This window comes from Schistocerca cancellata, chromosome 1 (genome assembly GCF_023864275.1).
Source record: "Schistocerca cancellata isolate TAMUIC-IGC-003103 chromosome 1, iqSchCanc2.1, whole genome shotgun sequence".
Lineage (NCBI taxonomy): Eukaryota > Metazoa > Arthropoda > Insecta > Orthoptera > Acrididae > Schistocerca > Schistocerca cancellata.
The window spans coordinates 975,139,927-975,155,464 of NC_064626.1; positions in this window are offsets into that span (position 1 = coordinate 975,139,927).

Genomic DNA, 15,538 nt, shown 5'->3' on the forward strand with positions numbered 1-15,538 from the left:
AGGCGCCGTGTTGTTGCAATTTTCCTGTGTACTGAAGTCTTGGATGTTTGACGGTTTTCGACGAACAAACTGTTTAAGCATGTCGTTTTTTGGTGGTCGTGGCAACTCGATTTGTAAATATGGGTGGGGCTGGACAAAAATACGAAAACGCCAAAAACACCACACATTACCTTGTCTAATACGGTGTATGAAAACACGTTGGTATTCAAAATAGCTTCCACTCGTCTCGTAATGGTAAGGTGCAGGTCCTGTATAGTTTTTAAGGTAGTCTTGTACCATTCTTCCTGCAAAACAACAACGATGATCTGTGGATAGTGTTCATTCGGACATCTCTCGAAAGTAGATAAATAAAAAGCCCTATAATATTGAGATCTGGTGACTATGGTGTCTAGGGGAGATGCGACATTTCATCCTGGTGCTCACAAAACCATTACTGGACGGTGCGAGCTGTGTGCACAGCGGCTCTCTCTTCATGGAACACAGTATCACCAATGGGGAACAGGCATTGTAAAATGCGATGGACCGGATCACACAAAAGGGTCACAGAATCCTTCACAGTAATGCGACCATGGGGCCCATGAAATAACACGATATGGTTGCCCAAATCGCCACCGAACGTCGCCATATTTCACTATTAGGACCTAAACTTGGCCAAAAGTATAACGGTTGAACCTCGTTCATCCGATCAAATGACTTCCTTCCATTGCTTTACAGTCTAGGTTCTATGGCTTCGGCACCAACTTTTCTTGTTACGGGTATTTGCATCAATGATGTGTGGTTTTGAAATTGCAGATCGCACTGCAAGTCACTTTTCAAGGAGCCACCTTTGTGTTGTTTTGGTACTGACAGGGTTTGGGATTGCGATTTCCACTTCTGCAATGTCTTTTGCAGCTGTCGTCCTCTTATTTTTCGTCACTATCCTCTTCAGTGACCGTCTGTTAAGAATCACTAAAAAGACACAATTTCGTCCAAATTGTGATACAGCGTATGATGTTTCTTCGTTTTCCCCTGTATAAGGTATACATCTTCGACACGGTGCCTCAAGAACACGATACACTCCGGCTACCTTGGTTTTGGTACCACGCACCTTACGAGTACTAACAACTTGGTCGTGCGCCGGCAGGAGTGGCCTAGTGGTTCCAGGCGTTACAGTCTGGAACCGCGCGACCGCTGCGGTCGCAGGTTCGAATCCTGCCTCGGACATGGATGTGTGTGATGTCCTTAGGTTAGTTACGTTTAAGTAGTTCTAAGTTCTAGCGTATTGATGACCTGAGAAGTTAAGTCCCATAGTGCTCAGAGCCAAGCCAACTCGGTCGTGCCTGAATTTACTTAACTTCGATAGACTATACTTACAAATGCGCGTAACACTGTTCTGACTACGCTGATACTCGCAGAGTATGGAGGACTTTGCACGGCTACCATTCGGATGAAATACAAGAGGACATCCTGCAGGCTCGGCTAGCATCTGCATTTATTGTCAGGCAAGCGTTTCTCGCGGTTTTCCCATATTTTTGTGTAAATCGAGTATTGAAACGATAGCTCCAAGGTACGGAAGCAACCGAAACTCGGAATTATCCCTGCTGCCACTCAGGTAATGCCAAACGTTCTGCAGCAGCCGCCGCATTATATGATAGATTGTCGCTCTCGCCTGTCATTTCCTCGTATATTTTAGCAACTATTGTGAATTATTTAGCGCTGTTGACGGCAAAAACTGAAAACTTCAAGGACGCTACGGCACTCATTTCACTGCTATCGCTTTAACTGATTAAATAAACTTTTATCTGTGTTTAGCCAAAGTCTCTGTTTGTCTGAGTGTGTTTATAATTCTTACTTACGTAGTGATATCCTCACCAGTACTTAATTTATATTAATAGCTTGATCATAATCAGAGTGATTGAGCTAGAAGCCAAGGTTAAATAACACGTGCACGTAGGAAAGGAAGCTGACGCTTGGGCCATGACTGGGACAGTTAGTTGTAAGGGCGGTGCCCAATGTAGTGAGAACAGACAGCACCAAGAGGGGGAAAGAGGTGGGGGGACTATAACAAAGTGACGGAGTGTTATAGTTCGTTATATAGTCCTTTGCCGACTGTCCCCAACAAGCTAAATAGAGATACTGAATAAGAAAAACTGCATTTTGTAAAATAGCCTTTTTCCTGTGAAGAAGATAGACCAATAACGATCTGAAATAGTCAGGAACTAATTTTCACCTTGACTTATTCTAAAAGTTCGCCGTTATGCTAATATGAAATTCGTCCGTCAACATGATGTAGGATTTCTCCAGCAGTTCCATTAATTTCAGAGGCTTGATTTTTTTTATTTTTTTTACATCTTTAACTTGGCGGCAGATTCATAATTACGACCACTTCTAATACAGAGGAAATTGGATTGGCAACAACAAATACTAACCTGGGCCACGGCCAGGACAAGTGTAAGGCAGGTGCCCATATTATGAGAAGCAGGCGCCACCAGTAGAGGCTATTAGAACTATACATATATACACAGGAGCAGGACTAAAATACACTCCTGGAAATTGAAATAAGAACACCGTGAATTCATTGTCCCAGGAAGGGGAAACTTTATTGACACATTCCTGGGGTCAGATACATCACATGATCACACTGACAGAACCACAGGCACATAGACACAGGCAACAGAGCATGCACAATGTCGGCACTAGTACAGTGCATATCCACCTTTCGCAGCAATGCAGGCTGCTATTCTCCCATGGAGACGATCGTAGAGATGCTGGATGTAGTCCTGTGGAACGGCTTGCCATGCCATTTCCACCTGGCGCCTCAGTTGGACCAGCGTTCGTGCTGGACGTGCAGACCGCGTGAGACGACGCTTCATCCAGTCCCAAACATGCTCAATGGGGGACAGATCCGGAGATCTTGCTGGCCAGGGTAGTTGACTTACACCTTCTAGAGCACGTTGGGTGGCACGGGATACATGCGGACGTGCATTGTCCTGTTGGAACAGCAAGTTCCCTTGCCGGTCTAGGAATGGTAGAACGATGGGTTCGATGACGGTTTGGATGTACCGTGCACTATTCAGTGTCCCCTCGACGATCACCAGTGGTGTACGGCCAGTGTAGGAGATCGCTCCCCACACCATGATGCCGGGTGTTGGCCCTGTGTGTCTCGGTCGTATGCAGTCCTGATTGTGGCGCTCACCTGCACAGCGCCAAACACGCATACGACCATCATTGGCACCAAGGCAGAAGCGACTCTCATCGCTAAAGACGACACGTCTCCATTCGTCCCTCCATTCACGCCTGTCGCGACACCACTGGAGGCGGGCTGCACGATGTTGGGGCGTGAGCGGAAGACGGCCTAACGGTGTGCGGGACCGTAGCCCAGCTTCATGGAGACGGTTGCGAATGGTCCTCGCCGATACCCCAGGAGCAACAGTGTCCCTAATTTGCTGGGAAGTGGCGGTGCGGTCCCCTACGGCACTGCGTAGGATCCTACGGTCTTGGCGTGCATCCGTGCGTCGCTGCGGTCCGGTCCCAGGTCGACGGGCACGTGCACCTTCCGCCGACCACTGGCGACAACATCGATGTACTGTGGAGACCTCACGCCCCACGTGTTGAGCAATTCGGCGGTACGTCCACCCGGCCTCCCGCATGCCCACTATACGCCCTCGCTCAAAGTCCGTCAACTGCACATACGGTTCACGTCCACGCTGTCGCGGCATGCTACCAGTGTTAAAGACTGCGATGGAGCTCCGTATGCCACGGCAAACTGGCTGACACTGACGGCGGCGGTGCACAAATGCTGCGCAGCTAGCGCCATTCGACGGCCACCACCGCGGTTCCTGGTGTGTCCGCTGTGCCGTGCGTGTGATCATTGCTTGTACAGCCCTCTCGCAGTGTCCGGAGCAAGTATGGTGGGTCTGACACACCGGTGTCAATGTGTTCTTTTTTCCATTTCCAGGAGTGTATGTAAATACCGCGAGAAATGCATGTAGGAACGTAAATGCAGATGCTAGCCAAGCCTGCAGGATTTGGAAGAGTGTTGCCTGTTGTATTCTCTCAATCTTTTACGGCGCGATTGATTAACAATACATTTCCGCGCATTTTGCAGATTGATTGTTAACATGTACAATATCTCGACGACTGATCTGGCCGTGTCCCTCGGGTGCTGCAAGTTTTGCTGCAGTATGTACTCGCTGCCTGGTTGGAGTTCATGCCTTTTGCATTCCTTTTGCGGCATGTCCCCTCTCATATTTGCCATCTTTATTACCATTTTTATCATGTCTCTGAAGACAATGCTGAATAAGTTCATTGCGGGTAATGCAATGCGTATGGAGAACTCTAATCATCCTTGGTGTGGAACTCCACATGTTTTCTTTGTGATACTGTTATCCTTTATTTGGGTGGTCTACAGCAGAGCCAGACCAGTGAAGGTAGAGGCAGACGAACTCTCGGGCGGCCTTCCTGCAATTTGTTTAGGGTCCATGGATAATAGCGGCAGGCCAGTCCCTCTACGCATGCGACCAGAGTTCCACTCCGGTCTGTTACACATATTTTGAAGTGACTGGGAAGGTAACGGCCGGGTGCCAGTGTAGTCGCTTTATTACAGTCTGGCATCTTGGCCTAACTTGGCCGATGTATTTCTACCTTCCCAGAAGCGGACCGTAGACTCTCTGCCACCAGCAGTTCGAGGAACTTATAGTTTTGTTTGTGTTGACGTGGGCGGGGCTATTTTCCTGCGGCAGCGTAGATGTAGGAAATCGATTCGGGACATGAGCCCATTGGATGGGTGTGTCGCTCGCCAGTATAGTGCAATTTTCCACTGCGCCTTGAATCTAGCAACTGGAGCATGTTTCCACAGCCGCCGTCAGTTAGGAATTTCCGACAGCAGTGGGTGTCGTAGACGTCTCAACTTGGAAAGTGTTACGTGGTGTGCGTTAGGGAGAGCACTCGCGATATAGCCCTGCCACCGTCCGGGTGCAATGTTTCGTGTTAGTCGTTCTTCACTGTGTCTCTTCTTGGAGACCATTTATCGCGAGCTAGCAACTGCACCGCCCCCGACACCCAGACAGAGATAATACGAGTTGAGTTTTTTATTCATGGATGGAGCAATTAGAAGAGTCGGCGGCGCAGATCTCAACGACCATACCACTTCTTTGCAGTTTGCCGACTTCGTACTACTGAAGACGGTTGCTGTAACGTACCTTGGCTGCTCTGGCGTTGTAGAGACTCTGTAAAAGTTTTAGCACTGATGCCTTCAGCAGCACGTATAATTGGTGTCGCCAATGTCAAACAGATTTTTTCTAATTAGAGTTTTCACTACAAATCGCCATACAGTTAGATAGTCGGGGTGTAACATTAAACATGCGGACTCAAGTGGTCGATCAGTTCACTCTTCTCATTTTTGAGAGTGGGAGACCCTTCAAGTACTTGGCCAACCCTTTATTCAATATTCCAATAGCTGTGCCGTTACTATGTGGATTCACTGTAATGTATAGTAAATTTTCCGTGACCATAGCTCAAAAAATCACTTTGTTATACTTAAACTATTTCTCATTCAGTAGCTGCCATTTCCTCCCATATTCATTAATGACTACTAAGGAAACTAACAACTTCATAATTTAACTAAGTTATCGCGTGTGTGCAACTCTTTACAACTATTATTTACAGAGTCACTTCACTAATATTTTCTATGTGTGTTCATCTTTGCGCTTTAGTTATCGTGCTGGTTGAAAAAGATGGTTGTGTGTGATCAAACCACAAGCAGATTATTTATAATTAATGTGTTCACAAAACACATCCTAACCCCAAAACCTCGCGTGTTATGGCGATCCTTGCCTAGATCTTGCTTGAAAATGCTGAGAGACTGTCAGCAATCAAATATTAATAATTTAATTTTGAGAATTTAAGTAATGTCAATGTTATTTAGGTTCCCTTTTAGTTGTCACACCACAGCACATTCTCTGCTTTTGTGACCACTTACGGCGTTACAACTGCTTGGAAAATATTTTTTCAGGGATGAATGTAATGGTCAATTACCAGTATGTTAGGAAGACCTAAATCTTTTTACCTTTATTACGTGTTAGATGCTATATAGAGGAATTTCCTCTTCTTTGGTCTTGTGAATGCTCACATGAAGCAAAGTAAGATTTTCAGTGGGTGAGTTTAGGGCAATCGGACCTTAGTGTAATGGAACGTGTACAGGTCGTAGCTAGTGCCAGGTCAGAGTAGGAGGTGTCGATGTTTCCTGTGGGATGAAAGTAGTGTGAGTTAGATGAGAGATGTAATTAACCAGCAAGTTCCGAACAACCTAATGAGAAGCATAATTTGAGTGAGGAAGAGGAGGAAACAGAAACTAATAAACAGATACAAGCCGTAGTCAATAAACAGATACAAGCCGACAGCAAGCAGACGTCAATTCTGCCACGACAAAGCAGTAGTGCAAACATATCGTAAGTTATAACACCAACTGGTGAGCTGAGCGTGAAGGGGATGGGAATTTTGTGCTGGAAGTATTATAGATTCGAAGAAAGTCAAAGCAAAATACCAAGCGGGAAAAGGAAGAGTCTGAAAGCCAATGTAAGCAGGAAAATTAAGGAGCTGAAAGGCAAAAAAAAAAAATGGATAAAGAAGAATTAAAATGGGATGTACAGAAGATATTTTCATTTACGGACGAAATTCGTAATTAATTAACAGTGATCAAGAAAGACTGGTGTGCGGCAACGAAGAAAGCAGATTTAGCGAAAATAATAACAGCAGCAGTCAGGAGAACAGCAGACGATAGAAGTAAGCTGGTCATCCAGGTGACGCACACGACACACGTTGATACAGTATCGACAGCATCACTGTAGACACAGTGGCAAAATGCGTTTACCGAAACTACACGAAGAACTGAAAGCGTGGAGCAGCGTTTAGGCCAGTTGCAATGGCACACACAGATGGGTGCACCACATTCTGATGTCATGGATATTGCCTAGTGGCTACCCGCCGTGCATAGGGTCCACGCAACAGAGAGGAGCTCAGGGTGAATGCACCGACACGGGCAGCAACGTGGTGAGTAATTGCAGCCGACTTAGAAGGATAAATGCCGATTGCCATTACTACTGTGGTACTGGGCCGAGTGGTCACACCTCGCAGCGTGAGATATCAGCTGATATAAGGCAAATGAGCGTATACGACACACAAGTTAATGCAAACTCAACAACGGGAGTGCACTTTCATTACAAACACTTCCTAACTGCGCTTAAGTTTCAAAACTTCAAAGAAAGTGGAGGATAGCTCCATCCCAAAATCCGGTTAATGCAGTTCGCTAATTCGTTACCAGCACCGTGGCCGTTGCAAGTGAATCTTGAGTTGAAACTTCCTGGCAGATTAAAACTGTGTGCCGGACCAAGACTCGAACTCGGCACCTTTGCCTTTTGCGGGCAAGTGCTTTACCAACTGAGCTACCCAAGCACGACTCACGCCCCGTCCTCACAGGTTCACGTCTGCCAGTACCTCGTCTCCTACTTTCCAAACTTAACAGAAGCTCTCCTGCGAACCTTGCAGAACTAGCACTCCTGAAAGAAAGGATATTGCGGAGACATGGCTTAACCAGAGCCTGGGGGATGTTTCCTGAATGACATTTTCACTCTGCAGCGGAGTGTGTGCTGATATGAAACTTCCTGGCAGATTAAAACAGTTTTAATCTGCATTTCGTATATTTCCATAGTGACTGGGTATTTTTTCGATATGGGCACATTGACTCGTTACTTTCTATGATATACGAGCGCTACTGGAGTTTATGTGTATTTTCCAGCATTTCACATTATATATCTATGATATTACATCCGACGTGTCACAATGTTTTTCTGTGTTTTTTATAATTTGTCAATAGTTCCATGAAAAATTTACATTACGGTTACAATGAGTTTACTTATCTATGTGTATGAATGCAGTCTGTCTACTGATGCAAATAAATGAAGAAAGAAAGAAAGAAAGAAAAGTAAAGAAATACTAAAGAAAAAAATTTTGCCTAATGGCTTTGACTATGGTGAATGGACAATCAGTGTAAGGACTACCTCGTAAAAAGTTATGTTTCTTGTTTCGAGAGTCAATACGAATCTGTGCAGCTATTTCAATTCAGAATGCAATAATATTGTCAAGTTTTCTTTGCCTGTCGTGAGGGTATGAATATGTTCCAGTCAGGGATCAGTCTTGGATTCAATTAATATGAAGCTTGCCATGACTACTGCTCAAAATTTGTAACCGAATCTAGCCTGCCCTTCTGGCTTACGTTCAACGTTACTGTGAATGTATGAATTCCTCAGTTATTGCGAGTGTACTCCCGGGTAGTGTATCTATGATGAGTGTGGTTTGTTGGATTCAGAAGTTGAACGCATCATAAGACACCCACGCCACAATTCTGACGTATATTTGGATGTCAAATTTGCCATTTATTGCCGGCCGTTGTTGCCAAGCGGTTCTAGACGCATCAGTCCGGAACCGCGCGACAGCTACGGTCGCAGGTTCGAATCCTGCCTTGGGCATGGATGTGTGTGATGTCCTTAGGTTAGTTAGGTTTAAGTAGTTCTAAGTTCTAGGGGACTGATGACCTGAGTTGTTAAGTCCTATAGTGCTCAGAGCCATTTGAACCATTTTTGCCATTTATCGTGCCATGTTACAGGCAGTTTATTAGAGCATTCTTGAATGACTGACAAACTTCTCCTACTAAGTGAATCACTAATCAAAAATGGTCCAAAATGACGGGAAAGGAGAGAGAGGGGTTATAAGAGTTGACATGACTTGTGCATGACATTTTTGTTTGTTCCCTTCCATTTTTGGCATCTTTATCATTATTTTTATCATGTCTGTATGGGACAATGCCGAATAAGTTCATTTCGGTTAATGAAATGAGTATGAAGAGCTATAATCATCCTTGGTGTGGGACTCTGCATTTTTTGTTCGTGATACTGTTAGCCTTCATTTGGGAGGTCTACAGCAGTGCTAGGATACTTGTGGAGATAGAGACAGCCTAATTCTCGGATGGCTTTCCTGTAATTTGTGTAGGGTACACGGACAATAACGGGCGGTCCGTCCCTCTGCGCGTGCGACTGGAATTTTATTCTGGCCTACGGTACGCACTGTGAAGCGATTGGAAAGGCGAAAGCCTGTCGCCGGCGTAATCGCTTTACGACAGTCTGACATCTCGGGCTATCTCGGGCGACGCCACTAGCGAGTAATGTTTTGCTATCCCTCCAGAAGCGACACTAGATGACACGATAGGTGCGAATCTATGGCACCGGCAATTCCACAAACTTTTGGTTTTATGGGTGTAATAGTGGGTGCGACAATTTCCCTGTGCCACTGTAGATGTGGGAAATAGATGGGGCAGTTCACAATGACGCTTTGTCACGCTAGAGAGCCTCGTCCTGAAATTGTCGGAACAAGATCCTATTGGATAGGTATACTTTGCTCGCCAGTATAGTGAAATTTCCCACTGCACCTTGAATCTTCCGACTGGCGCACGTTCCCACAGCCGTCGTCATATGGGAACTTTCTATAGCGGTGGCGGTCGCATATGGTTCAACTTGGAAAGTGTGGGCGCGGTGTGTGTTAGGGAGAGCCCTCTGGATATAGCCCTGGTACCATCTAGATGCAAGATTTCGTGTTAGTCGTTCCTCGCTGTGTCACCTCCTGGAGACCACTTATCGCGAGCTATCAAGGGCGCCGTCACTGTCACCCGGACAGATATAATTCGTACAGAGTTTCTCTTCACGGATGGCTGCACCACTTCTTTCCATTTTGCCGACTTCATACTGCTGAAGACGGTTTCTGTAAAGTACCTTGGCTGCTCTGTCATTGTAGAGACTCTGTTAAAGTTTTTGCACTGATGCCTTCAGAAGCACTTGTCCTCAGAGTCACCAGTACCACCCAAATTTTCTGAATTTTGTTCTCACTACCGATCGTCATACTTTAGATAGTCGAGGTGTAGCGTTTAATGTGCGGACTCAAGCGATTGATCATATCGCTTTCTCTTTGCCTGAGAGTGGTAGCCCCTTCGATTACATCGCCAACTTCTTATTCAGTATCCCAGCCATTGTATCGTTACTATGAAAGGGTACAGTACCGCCCAACATTGAAAATAGATACAACGTACTTCATTATTTTTGTCAGAACAACACATTTTTTTTGTAAAATAACTCAATTTCAATTAATACAGCGAAGCCGGATACCAGTGTGGGAAAGAATGACAATTTATTTATTTAATTGATCACATGTGCACTCCCACAAAGTAAATCCCTACGTCCAGTTTGGTGAGATCTTTTGAAATGAATGAATGTATGGTCGTCTGCTAACCACAGATAGTGAATGTGAATATATGATCATCTTTGAGTCAATCCTTTGGCCACCTTTGGTGGGACGAAAGAGATGAAATTTACCTGAGCTTTGAGCGCCTGAAATGTGGCTGACCAATAGGGTAGTAAGGTGCTCCCCCACTTCAGCAGAGGTGGAGAGGACCTCGAGAACGGCCATGTTTTCGGCACTCTGCCGCTGGATCCTGTGCTGTTAACACGTGTTTTAGTTGTGTTCCGTAATGACGAAAGAGTGGAGTCATGGTATGCATGTGGAATATTTAAGAGTAGTTTGAAATAATAATTTCTCTATTTCAGGAACTTTTGTGGGGAGAATTAAATGTCAGGCAGGTAATATTAATGGGATTGTAGTAATCTTCGGAAGTGACCAACGGTCACAATGAAACCACGTGTAGCAATAAGTTGAAATACTTCCGTGTGCTTAAGTTCAGCTGAATTACTAGCGTGTGTACAATAAGTTAAAATATTTCAGAAATAGCGTGTGTACCATAAGTTGAAATATTTAAGAAATGGCGTGTGCAGGACTTTAAATTAGAGACAAGTACTTCCACGTGGTGAGTACTGTGTGAGTCTCAATCTGTGTATGAGACAAGGATAAAGTGAAGTACTCGTCCATGGTATCAGTTGAGGACTTGCGTGTGTGATGAATATGTTCTTAATATTACTTTGCATGATATGATTCCGTGTGACGCTTGATTCAAACTATAAAACTCTGAGAGAGAAGCAAGGTGAGTCGGCCGTCTATCCAGCAACGCCACTTGGCTTGCATTGCACAGGAAGACGTGCATATATCTCTAGAGTTCATAGTAGGAAAGTAGAATTACAAAGTGGGGCAGTGTCGTGTGAAACTGGGATAAATATTAATTGAAGTGGGAAAGCTGAGAGTGATAATGTTGTGACTAATCCCTGTGTTGTATTTCATGTTGTAGTGTGGTGTATGTCATGTAATTTAAGTATGTGTGGTTTGCATGGGAGAGTAGCAAGGTAGTCTCAGAGGTAGTGGGTTATGCGTGTTCCTCTTGTACTGCTCGGTCTGGAGGAAAGTTTCGTGATGATGATTGTGAGAGTCGAAGTGTGAGAAATAATAAAAGATCCACCATCCTATCCAGAAAGTGCACTGTAGTGTTAAATAATTACGAGACCATAAGATAGAGATTCACCAATGTAAAGCCATGCCGACTGGGCGGAATTTCTCATGTGTTACTGTTGTAGGTTATAGAATTTGTGTGTTTAGGTTATAGAATTTATCGGAATAAATAAGATAGTGAAAAGAAAAAGATTGGTTGACTTTTCCATTGAATTGTATGTTGCCATAAGGTCCCGAATTTATAATGTGTGCGCCATTCATATTCAGTGCGGTGGCCACGTGTTGATAAAAGCCGTTAAATAAAAGACATGAAGAAAATGTGGTACTGCCAATGCGTAGTGAATAGTCTGAGTTCTATAAATCACTGATAGTCAGATGTGCGTTTCCGTTGCGTATTATTCATACAGGAGGATAATTTGTAACTTAATTGTGAGTACGAGAGTTCATGTTACTCGATAAATAAGAATGAATCCACTCGCTTAGCAGACCACTCATCTTGCAGGCCTGACTGCTTGATGCCACAGTATGAGCAAGGCATGTGGGTGCCTCTCAACTATGATGATTTATTGTATTGTGTACTATATCTTTCCAGTTCCCTAGCGAAAAAATCACTTTGTTATACTTGTTTGTCATGCAGTAGTCAATGAACATCTACTATTTCCTCCCATATTCACTGATAACTAAGAAAACTAATTACTTGACAATTTAATTTAACTGTCGCGTTTGTCAACTCTTTGTAACTAGGATTTACGGGCTCACTTCACTAATAGCTCCCGCGTGTATTTATCCTTACATTCTAGTTATCGTGATGGTTAAAATGGGAGTGGGTTTTGAATGTGTGATCAAGCCACATGCAGATTCTTTAGAATTAAAGGGTCCAGAAAAACTTCTTAACCCCGACATCTCGCAAGAGTTCTGTGTAGTTGTGATGCATTATTTCGGAGCTAAGTTAGTTTCGAATCTGGGGAAATTGATGGTGCCCGTATGGTGGGTACTTCTGTAAGCAAGGTAACCGAAGTGTTTCTTGTTTCAAGAGGCACTTTTTCAAATAATGATACCGCCTACAGGGAAAGCGGAAAAGCATCATAAGCGTAAGCCACAACGTGCCCGAAAGCGTGTGTTGAGTTTTCGATATAGACGGGACTGTTGAGTACCGTGACAATTCACTTCAGAACTGAATGTCACACTTGAGAACCCTGTCAGCACCATGTACTAAGAAGGGAGCTCCACAAAACATGGGCTGTGCAGAAATGGAAGAAAGTCATTTGGTCGTATGAGTCTTGTTTCACAATGTTTGCAACATCTGGCTAAGTTTACGTCCCAGAAGTAAAAAGTGGCGTGGCTTCGGTGTAGTTTTGGTGAGTCATCGTGGCATTTAGAGGTAGTATGGCTCAACATTTCCGCAGGGGTCTTCCAACGACTTGTTGAGTCCGTGCCATGTCGAGTGTCTGTACTATGCTAGGAAAAAGGAAGTCTGACAAGATATTAGGAGGTATCGCTCCTAGTGCAATACGTCCTGTACAACGTGAAGTGAACTTGTCGAAAAAAATCTTAGAAATTCGGTAACATACGGAAGCTTAACGATAGTGTTTCTCCCGCACTCCTTCCTCGAATGGAAAAGTGAAGCGTAGGAGCGTGTGTTTCTCAGAGTACCGTGCGCCAGCGGAGGATGGATACAGATGGAGACGTAGGAGGCCAGCAACGGCTGGGGACCTCCCGCGCTGCCGGGAATGCACAGTAGCCAGGAAGGAGGGGCCGGCGCTGTGGGTGCTGCTACAGCGGCCGCGCGCATCGCGTATTCCGAGGCGCCGCCCGGCGGTGCGTGCCGGGCTGTGCAAAGGCGGCCGCGCCGGATCTCCACGCCGATAGCAGGGCCTCCTCTCCCGGTCCCACGCCGGGGCCGCCCGCGAGCTCAAGGGCAGGCGCTGACGATGCGCCACACTCCGGAGCCCTCCGATTCGCATAAACGCAGCTGCTGAACACGCCCCTACCACGCCTCATTTGTTAGATACGATTCTTTTTAGGGGGACGCCTTGCTGTAACCTCGAAACGAAAATCTCTCCCATCAGATCCAACAGGATGCAACTGTTTTTATGTGAAAAACAGTAGCCTGTACAGTTCGAAAACGGTATTAGGGATGTGTTACTTGGTGCAGTCTCGACGATTAAATATCTAACTGTAAAGTAGTAAATGGGTTTTGCCATTTGGGGAGCAAAATAACTGATGACGGTCGAAGTAGAGTGGATATAAAATGTAGACTAGCAATGGCAAGAAAAGCGTTTCTGAAGAAGAGAAATTTGTCAACATCGAGTTCAGATTTAAGTGTCAGGGAGTCTGTTCTGAAAGTATTTGTATGGAGTGTAGCCATGTATGGAACTGAAAAGTGGATGATAAATAATGTAGACAAAAAGAGAATAGAAGCTTTCGAAATGTGGTGCTACAGAGGAATGCTGAAGATTAGAAGGGTAGATCACGTAACTAATGAGGAGGTATTGAAGAGAATTAGGGCGAAGAGAAATTTGTGGCACAACTTGACTAGATGAAGGTATCGGTTGGTGGGACATATTCTGAGGCATCAAAGGATCATCAATTTGGTATTGGAGGGCAGCGCGGAGGGTAAATATCGTAGAGGGAGAACAAGAAATGAATACGCTAAACAGATTCAAAAGGTTGTAGGTTGCAGTAAGTACTGGGAGATGAAGAATCATGAAGATAGAGTAGCATGGATAGCAGCATCAAACCAGTCTCTGGACTGAAGACCACAACAACAACAACAACAACAACAAAGTTGTAAAGGGACATGAAAAGGAATGAGAACGAAAGATCAGTTGTAGGTCAGGCGAATGGTCGGCTTCAGTTGATTGGGGGTATTATAGGAAACCATACCTATTCTCCAAAAGAGATCACGTACAGAAAACTTGTACCACCCATTCTTGAGCGTTTTACATGCGCGCCAGGTAGGATTGAAGGAAGACTTTGAAGAAATTTAAAAGCGTACAACTAGGTTTGTGACCAGTAGGTTCGATCAAAAAGCCAGTATAAGGTTCTGCTCCGTGAAGTCAAACAGAATCCATCGAGGAAAGGAGACGTCCTTGACGTGAAACCCTATTGGCAGAGCTAACAGAGTCACCACTTGCGTCTCGTGCCACCAACATATATCTCGCATTGGGACCGCGAAGCCATCGTAAGAGAAATCAGAGCTCGTGCAAAGGTATATAGACAGCCATTTTCCAATCGATCCATTTGGGGTGGAACAAGAAAGGGAATGAGAACTATTGGTACAAGATATACTCCGCTGTGCACCATACGGTGGCTTGAAAAGTGTGTACAGGGGTGCACAAAAATATAAAAACACCATAAACACAACAAATCGCCATTCTTAATGTGGAGGGCAGCGTGGAGGGTAAAAATCGTAGAGGGAGACCAAGAGATGAATACACTAAACAGATTCAGAAGGATGTAGATTGCAGTAGGTACTGGGAGATGAAGAAGCTTGCACAGGATAGAGTAGCCTGGAGAGCTGCATCAAACCAGTCTCAGGTCTGAAGACCACAACAACAACAATACGAAGTACGAAAGCCGCTGCCGTTCAAAACAGCTTCTATTATCTCTAAATCTATAGATGCAGGACTTGTATGGTTTTTAAAGGGATCTTATAATACACTTTCCGCAAAATGATGCCAATTTCAGATAACGATAACTGGTGGGGCCCGGTGACATGACGTCGTTGTTTGGGAACATGAAGTCATGAATGTTAGCGGGTGGTCTCTAAGTAGCCGAACATAACCGTTTCCAGTCAATGATAGTTTCAGGTGGACCACTGGAACCAGTTCATTCCATGTAAATACAACCAACACCATTACGGAGCCACCACAAGCTTGTACAGTGCCTTGTTGACAAGTTTGGTACATGGCATCGTGTGGTCTGCGCCACATTCGGACCTTGTTCAGTTTTTGCCAACTGAAACCAGGACTCATTTGACGAGGCCACGATTTTCCAGTCATTTAGGATCCAACCGATATGGTCACGAGCGATGGAAAGGCACAGCAGGCGATGTCGTGCCGGTAGCAAAGGCACTTGTATCGCTCGTCGGCAAACATAGTCCATTAATGCCAACTTT